The 9856-nt window shown below is 40.6% G+C and overlaps 1 pseudogene; it reads left to right on the forward strand.

The window, feature by feature from the left end:
• The first annotated feature begins 6845 nt into the window (after positions 1-6845).
• Positions 6846-9288, forward strand: LOC138619623 (mucosal pentraxin-like; annotated as a pseudogene).
• Positions 9289-9856: the final 568 nt, after the last annotated feature.

Genomic DNA, 9856 nt, shown 5'->3' on the forward strand with positions numbered 1-9856 from the left:
TAATTTCAAAACGTGAACTAAAAAAAAAAGAGAAGTACAGATTTATGGCCAAAATGTCACATTCAGCATAATTTCAAAATGTGAACTCAACAGAGAGATGCATACTACTTTGTGAAATGTCAATCTGCGGGTGCAGTTGATTCACTTGCATTGTTTCCTGGTTTGCGCATCTTGATTGTCCCACAGAGAATTATCACTGTGCATGTCTTCCAAAATGTTTACCTTCCCTACCCCAGATATGTCAGTCCATATTTCTTGAATGATTAGTTGGGAGAAATAAGATCAGGGCTCGGTCCATTTGTTTTGGCTGGCCCCTACTGGTTAAAAAACAATAAATGCAGCTTGTTCTGGTATTTACTCGATTTGTCTTATCTTATCTAATATCTTATCTACTGCACTACTTTAAAGTACCCTATATATGAATGGGCCTAAATCCAGAATATTGGCACAGGGCTTAAATTTCTTTGAGTTTCATCACTTTTCCGCTTTGATAATAGATCACATACAGTTCCACACAGACTTTTGATTGTTCTTGGAAGTCCTTGTTTTCTGTCAGTCTCTCAATCAGGTCAAGTCTCTCCTATGGATTCACACTTAACCCTCGTGTTGTCCTTGGATCAAAATGACCCACAGCTGTGTTCAACCAAGTTCTATTTTATTTTCATATTTTTTCAGATCATTGGTGACAAGGAGGCTGTGAGGGTTTCTTTAAAGAATGAGGACCAATGACCCCAAAAAATATAAAAATATAGAAATAAAATAGAACTTGGTTGAACACAGCGGCGGGTCATTTTGACCCGAGGACAACACAAGGGTTAATAATGAGAAGGAGTACTGTTCTGAAAGACTTGAGAAAAAAAGCAACATTTGTGGTATACTTTTACCAAATTTGTCTTTCATTTACATAAACAGTTGAGTAATTTGCGATTTTTTTTTTCATACAGCTATTATGTTTATCATGCATTTTTTTTTTATCTAAATTTATGATCTATATCATTTCAGAAATCCCTCTTTTTGTCCTTTGCATATGTCGACAACCGTTCATCCCACCTGCTTCAAACTTGGCCACTATGTTGCTGAGAGTCGAGGTTGTGCCTTTCATGCGATTTGGACACGCGAAACGTGCGACACGTTCAATATTAATAATAATATTAAACGTGCTGCGTTTGTGGGATCAATGTAAGGCAGCCCCTGAATAGCCACCTGACCTCTGTAAAGCAAAAAAAGATTTTACTATTAAAACACTTAGCCGCAGCACCCAAGTGCTTTTTCACCCCACCCAAGCCGAATGAACACTAAAAACTGTGTGTGTGGTGATAGAGAGAAAGTGGGCAGCATGACACTGACACAGGACAATATGATACAGCGCGTCTGTGTATTGATGGAATACTACAACGCAGTATGGAGGTAGCAACAGAGAACAGAGCATGGTTCAAATTACGAGGGAGCTGCGGGGAGTTAAGTTGCCCTTCGAAGAACACAAACTCCTTTGAAAGCCTACATTGAGACATCCAGGGAGAGCTGATTTTTGTGTACAATAATGTTCCAAAAAAATATATATTAGTAAAATGTCAGTGTTATGTGTTAATTCGCCCATTATATATGAATTGGAAGGAGATCAAAAGCTGCAATTAGAACAGCGCGCTGCAACAATGGAGTCTGGGGTGGACATTGAACCTACGTCCTTTTTCAACATCTGTTGGACAGTCGACATTGACGTCAATTTTCAACGTCGAAGATCGAAGAGATACCTCTGGAGGGAGACGTAAAACGCATGCACTCAAAAGGTGCGGATAACATACAACATTTGAAAAAAATGGGAAAAGGAACACGGATTCAAGGGAAAACTGACAATGATAGCATGTAGAGAGTTGACAGAGAAGATAGAGAGCAAGTGTGAGGGAAATAAAAGAAAAAAGTTGGAAAGAGAAGAGGAAAAGTTGAGAAGAGGAAAAGTAAAAAAAAAAAAAAAAGAGAAAGAGAACTGATCTGGCAGAGATTAAAAACAAAAAGGCGGGGGAAGGTAGTATAGCTCCTAATGCACCAATACTATATCTAATAATTGAAATACATTTCTCCTGGAAAAATGATGAAGATGATGATTATGTGGTACAAAAACGAACCAACATGGGACCGTGGCCCGATCCTCCTCCATACCCTAACATGGGAGACATCCCGGTAACAGCTGATCCGCCCATTCCGCCTATTCCGCCTCCGGCTGCTCAGCCAGCTTCCGAGCCCACGACACCGTCACCAAACTCCATCCCCTCTATTCCAACCCCAGGTGGCACCCAATAACTTTTATCGAGGGGATTCGGAAGGAGGAAACGAGGTGGATGGAGAGGGGCTGGCGGCCGTGGGGGAGGACCACGAGAGCTAGGTAACGACACCTGATATAATTGCGGGAGGAATGGACACTGGGCAAGAGACTGCAGGCGGTGGAGAGACGGGAGGGGCGGAGGAAGAGGAGGAGACGTTTGGCGGTCGCAGACGGGTTCAGCACCACGACCACTCCAGGATCAGGTCATACAGAAATACACACACATTCACATGATTCACAGACACAGACCCAACTAGAAACTAAAGATGAGGAGACCAGTGATGTGTTAGAGATAAGTACAGCTGAAATACTACTCACAGAACAAGATAAACCTTTTGTGACTCTACTGATAGAAGAGATTGAAGTAACCTTATTGTGCGATTCAGGAACATGTAGGTCACTTATTAGGAGTGATGAGGACCCAAAATTACAGAAATTGGCACGAGAACAGATCTGGATAAGAGCAGCAAACGGAGAAGTATATGCAGAAATTACTTCCCCACTGTCTAAACTCATTTATGATGACCCTATGGCTGCCCACGATAAAATACAATGGACACCAGAAACAGAAAACGATTTTGGAAAAATATGAAAAATTGTCGATTCAACAAAAAATGTCACGGACCCCCTGCAGTACCACCACAGACCCCCTAGGGGTCGCGGACCCCCTGTTGAGGACCTTTGCCCTAGACAACGAGATACTATAGAAAAAACAACAACATGCAGAACAATGCTCCAGAACAAGAAAAACAACAGTGGAAGACAAACAAAGCACAACAAAAAGACAATGATTTATGGAGATGACAAGAAGGCAAGCTGGTACTCCCAAAAAGGTTTATATAGATATGCAGCCCTTTTGAGCCATGGGATGAACCATGTCTCAACAGGAGGGATGGTATCTATAATAAACTAAGTATTTACAACATATGGTTTTACAAACTACAAACATTTTTTTGTTTGGCATGTATTGTACAGTGAACCCTCGTTTATCGCGGGGGTTACGTTCCAAATAGAAACCGTGATAGGTGAAATCCGTGAAGTAGTAACCTTTATTTTTTTTACAATTATTATACAATGAAATACTCCATAATACATTGAAACCAAAGAACAAAACCTTTTTACAGGCCCAAGCATTTGTTTAACAAATAAAAGTACTGTATAAATGTTTTTTTTATAAATAACTACTGTACTGTAAAATAATAATTTTAATCATCAATACGAACTGAAGGCTTCAAATTGCTGAGATCGGCACCGCCCCACTGCGACCCGAGTCATTGGATTAGAACGGGAGGAAATGAAAAATGATTATGAAAACAAATACAAAGTACAGTCGGACAAATAGTGACTCGTGTATTTCACTGCTCTTCTGACTGAGCCGCTGCATCCTGACTCCGCTCTGCAGCGGTTCTTTCTTCTAAAGCCGGCGGTGCAGGTGTGGTTTTTCGAGAGAAGAACATAGTTATCGGTAGTTGTTGTCGCTCTTTTTTCTTCTGGGCAAAAAGATTCTTATAAACCGACATGCCACCATCGATTATTTTTAATTTGGCAAGCTGTTTTACGTACGTGTACATATTAAACCGCAACGTTATTGACAAACAGGTAGAGAAGAAGCGGAGAGACTGTTTAGCCAATCAGAATGCAGAACACAATGCACGATGCAAATCCGTGAAGCAGCGAGACCGTGAAAGGTGGACCGCGTTATAGCGAGGGTTCACTGTATATGCAAAACACAACCCCCAAGGAAACACGAGACCCACAAGGGGCCGGTTCCCTACACCAGAGTATCCATTCTAGCATCTCTGCATGGATTTTATTGAATTAACACCATGCGAAGGAAAGAAATATTGCCTAGTTATCATCGACACCTTTTCAAAGTGGGTAGAAATATTCCCAACTAAAACAGCGGATGCATTGACCGTAGCAAAAGCGCTTACAAGGGACATTATACCACAATTTGGAATACAGAGAAAATATAGTTTGCGACAACGGGACACATTTCGTGAACAACATTATAAAACACCTAGCCACGGCTTTAGGGACACAGTTAAGACATCACTGCTCATACCATCCACAGTCAGCAGGCCTAGTCGAAAGATCTAATGGAACAATCAAATTAAAATTGAGAAATATGATGGCAGAAACAGGGTGGAATTGGATGAGATGCATTCCACTGATAACATTAAATATGCATATTCGACCCAGTGTAAGAGGCATCTCACCGTTTGAAATGATACATGGACATCCCTATCACATGCCACAACTTGGACCTATTGTGGACAAGAAAGAGCCCACTGGCCAGACGACTGCAGACTACATGGCCAAAATGTTAAAAAGAAAAGATATTATGTCTTCTGTTGTCCCTCCTGCGCAGGTGGTTGAAAACCAGTCGATAGACCTAAAACCAGAGGACTGGGTTTTCATAAAGGTGATAAAAAAAAAAATACTGGAATAAAGCTTTCGAGATACTCCTGGCTACCCCAACAGCAGTTTGGATTGCTGAACGGACCTCCTGGATACACCTCAGCCATTGCAAAAGGATGAGACCTTTGCCTGAACCACATAACACAGACATACCAGATAAGCCGGCATTTCCCCTGTGATGAAGTCTGGCTACAAAGGGAGGTGATACCAATAGGGGTACTTGTCTCAAACCAGTGAAGAAACCAACAACACCCTGGCGAGTAGGTTCTGGTGAGCTTATTTTGGTATATCTGTGGATGGACAGTTCAGCTACAATGACTCAAGGCAGTATCACGTGGCATCCATTCAGGAGGATAGGAGTCTGTGGCCTCAGTGGGACCCTTTGTTTTCTGATAGTCACAGCTCTGCTCATAGTACTCCCCATATTTTGGTACGAAGCCCAACATAACATACCTGACAATCAGACATCAGACGACAAGACCACAATAGGACCTCAGGCTACTCACAAAGTTCGCCGCACTACAAGAGCATTTGTAAGGGCTGATGGACAATTTGCAAGGAACAAAAAATCAGTACCGGGTACAGGGAGCATTAATTCTCACATTCACAGAAGGGCAACAGGCCAGTCTAACATTTGACGCATGTGCGGTTCTTTCCTGCAAGGGGAAAGACCGCCGCTTAGTTTGGTCAGACAAATATCTGTGCATGGTAGCATCTGTGTCGACCTAAAACAACGACTGTCTCTGATTAAGGGATCTACCGCACCAGGTTGCCACATACAAAACTGTAACACCTTAATACTGACACTGAAGGATCCAAAACAATGCGACTCCAGACTGTTAGTACGAGGGGCAGATATATCTGGGGCAGATCCAAAGGGCTTAATCCGGATAAATATAGTACAACCAACCACCACAGTATCCCGCCAATGCGTTGCAAATACGAGCTCACACATAGATCCTGTAGTCCGACGATTGAAAATAACTAAGTTTACAGATGTGGTGTCACTACAGACAGGATATGATGATACCAATATGTGGCTACAGTGGATGCAGTACTCAGCTCAGATGATGGGCAAAGCCGACTGCATTGGATGCTCTGAGGCACGCCCACACTTAGGTCCTATATACGAGACGCTGTTAAGGGCCTCAGCGAATAGTTTGATGCAACTAGTTTTATGGCTTGGCAGAACCGCATGACATTGAACATGCTGCTGGCTGACAAAGGGGGGTATATGCAAAATGTTTGGCTCCGCATGTTGTACGTTTATTCCTAACAATACAGCACCAGATGGATCTGTCACCAAGGCTCTACGGGGACTTACCGCCCTAAGTGAGGAACTTGCTGTAAATGCTGGGATTGATGATCCTTTTTCCAGGATGATGGAATCTTGGTTTGGTAAATGGACAGACCTATTCCTCGCCTGTTTCACTAGTGTTTCAATTATAGCAGCCATACTTATTATTTGTGGTTGTTGTTGTATTCCCTGTATCCGAGGATTGATCCAAAGATCCAATGTTACATTGACTAAACAGGACACACTTTATATGCGAATTTCTACTAACTGACCAAACGTACGAGAGCACTAATACGACACCGACTCCACCTATGACTGAACCACCCCCTTATGATGACATATTTGTTCTCCTCCCTGAAGAACAGGACATGTTCTTAGACACTGACGTGTGACAAAGTAATGAATCCCTTGCCGAAACTTGAGAGAAATGGCAATGGAGATGATGAAGTGTCAATGACTGAAGTCTGGTTGAACAGTATACAACAACAGTTGTGTGATCAATATGATTTTCCTAATGATGATTCTTTTATTTTTATTTTTCAGTACTTGTTATACCTTGTATAAACAGGAGGGATATGATGGAAAAATAATGAACTCATCATATTTGTCAAATATTGGTCTATCTGCTGCACAACATGGTTCTATAGTCTCAGTTACAACGTCTCTGTACCTTTATATTGTGACCTACGATCTCATTCAGTACTATCGACAAAATCAGATATACAGAAGAAGTGGGGGTGGCTATCAACTGTTTGTCACACTGTATAAAAGCTGAACTACGGAGAAGAGACTTCGAGCAATGCTGGACACCTTGCTTTGAGTGTACATGTATTTGCTCCTTCTTGCAAGAATAAATGTCCGATGTGTTTGATTTTGAATACAGCCTCTGAGTAATTTTTCTAACACTGTTGAACACAGCATCCTGACAAAGCATTTAAGGTAAGACTTGTTATTCATGGCAAAGTAGAAGAAATTAAAATTAACATCTTGAAAATGTTCTGTCTGTGTTGTATACTGTATCAGGCTGCCATAGCAAATTCAGCAAAATCAAAGTGAAAGTATTACCAATGTATTTGATTTATATAATGTGTGTGTTTTTATAAGATGGTACTATTGCTTCTGCTGGTGATGCTGACATCATGTGCTGCCATTCCTCAAAGTAAAAATACTTTTTTTACTTATTTAACAGAGAAAATATCTAAATAAAACACAACTAAAATGCATGCAAGTTTACAGGATTTAATTGTGTTCATTTTTGTTTTTTGTTATCATGATGCCACAATACCACAATTTCTGGTCTGATAAAGAACAAAAAAATATTATAGATAACATTAAACCTTGAGGTAAATCATGTATAACAAGGAATTTTTCCCATAACCATATGCTATGATCTTTGTCAAAACTTATGTTCTCAATACAAAAACGTATCTAACCTTTAAAATGTATGAAAGTAATTGCTTGGCAAATTTGCTGGCTCACGTCCAGCAGGCAGTCAGGATAAGTAAACAAGTCCAAGGTGCAAAGGCAGAGGTAAAATCCATAAACCCACCACAGATGATTAAACTATGGCAAACATCAAATGGCAGTGAGTTGAGTGGAATCTCCAGCTACAGTTCATTTTCTGCAAGCAGTGCAGAATCTTTCACATGGATGATGTGGCAAAACAGCAGATAAGGGCAGGTAGTACAGACAGAAAAGTTAAGCTATGTTATATTTGAGGGTTGATTAGAATTGTATTTGATTCTCATCTTATCTTTAACCATCTGTCTATATAGCGTAGCTTTTCTGCTGTATGTCCTCCGGATGTTCTTTTTCCATTTGAAATTTAGATTTTGTTTCTCAATTTTTTTAAAGATCTGGCAAGTAAAATGTTTACCTTCCCATAAGAAACCAACACAGCTCACGTGAGGCTGACTATATCAAAACAATCTCTGGGTGCTGTGACTGTCTGTCTCAGGTGCAGAATATTCACAATGCATTTTAAAAAAAGAAAAACATACTGTATCTCTGACAATCCAAAGCATTTTATGACAATGTCTTCTCAATGCTTATAGATCCTTTACAGACCTCAAAAGAGAACACTCACTTTTCTCTTTGGCGACACCCTCTGGTTCCAATGACTTCCTGATATTCAAGAGGGCTGCAACGGATTTTTTTTTTATCTGTATGTCAAGAACACGAATTCAGAATTTCATGGGCTGAACTTCAGGCTGAACACATGGCACTCTATTTGTTCTACATGGGATGGCGCATCTGGACTAACACAAATGTGGATAGATGGAAACCCATCCAGTAGGAAATTCACCAGTTCTGGATCCAACATCAGTGGCCCCATCATAATCGTTTTAGGACAGGTACAGTTTTTTAAGTACCACACAATAACCCCTTTTTCAACAATTCAATGCTAATGCCTGATTGTCAACTTGTTTCCTGCATTTTCTATGAAAAAAGAATGGCAAAAAAACATTCACAGCTCCATAAAATTGGAAAAAGTTGTAACTACTGATATCAGTGGCCATGGCAGGATTCAAAACAGGTAGCAGACTATGCAGTTGGTCCAAATTAAAGTTGAATCTGATTGAGGTGCTCAGGGTCACTCTGGAATTCCACCATTAAATACTCAAAGCTTTAAAAAAGGAGACAAGACATGATTTTTTTTTTAATCACCATATTGTATATTCTCAAAATTGACTGTTATGGCTCAGATGGTTGAGCCGGTTGTCCAAGTATTGCAGGGTTGTCTCCCCCAGTCCACATGTCAAAGTGTCCTTGGGCAAGACAGTGAACCTCAAGTGGCTCACTATGGCAGACAAGCACCTTGCTCCTGTCATATTTGGGTGTGAACGGGAGTCCAAAATTTGAACGGGCTTTGTAAACCTCAAAGATAAGAAGGCGCTGTATAAGGGCATATATCGCTTGCCATAATTTTTCTGTTTGTGAGGAACAGACATTTTTTATGAAAAGTTATTATAAACATTGTCATTTTCAGATTCACCTACACACTGTAGTGTGCATGCGTGTGTTTGAGGAGATTCAGATGCTGCGACAATAGTATATTTTACTGACATATCAAACCTTTTCAGCCTTGTCTGCACAGCGTTTATGTGGAGACTACAATCAGTATGTTTACCATTTTTATAGAAATTTCCAACCCTGACCCAATGTCCAGGCCCTGACTATGATGTTCAGGTCCTGTCGAAATGTGGACCGGTTTTCAAAAGACACCAAGACAGAACTGGCTGTGTACTAACATCATCATGATTGAAAAGAGGCATTATAGTAATTATCTAAAATTCACAGATTTTCTTAGAGAGTTGGGTGAGATCAATAATTGCAGCCTGCTAGCCTAGCTTAGCATAAATGGCTCGGTCTAAAGGTTCCAGGTCTGTCCCAGTGGTGTCATTTCTGCTTGCTCATGTTTTTGAGGAACGATTAAGATCTTCCGCCCAACAATAATATATATATATATGTTCATATAATGGTAATTTCCCATACCATTGTCCGTGTGATACATATATTCTGTTGGATACGTACAGTATATTCCACAGATGATGTCATATATTCTTTATGTAACACAAACGTTTTCTTTGTTCTCTATTGTACATGGTTTGGTGCATTGTGACCTCGACCATGATATTGAATGTTCCCTCAGACGGTAGGGAGTACAACTGAAACGACACAGGAGGATTCTTCCCATGCAGGTTGAGTCCTCCACCTGCTTTGAACAGAGATAGCAGAACTTTCCTCAAAAGAGGCTCTTGTTTTCTGTACTTGTGGTCTCACTCCCATTCTCACTACCTGCAGACTGCTCATGTACT

The sequence above is a fragment of the Brachyistius frenatus genome, unplaced genomic scaffold (genome assembly GCF_029030835.1).
Source record: "Brachyistius frenatus isolate BFR_SWC_R1_liver_20210118 unplaced genomic scaffold, ASM2903083v1 Contig_20, whole genome shotgun sequence".
Taxonomy (NCBI): Eukaryota; Metazoa; Chordata; class Actinopteri; family Embiotocidae; genus Brachyistius; species Brachyistius frenatus.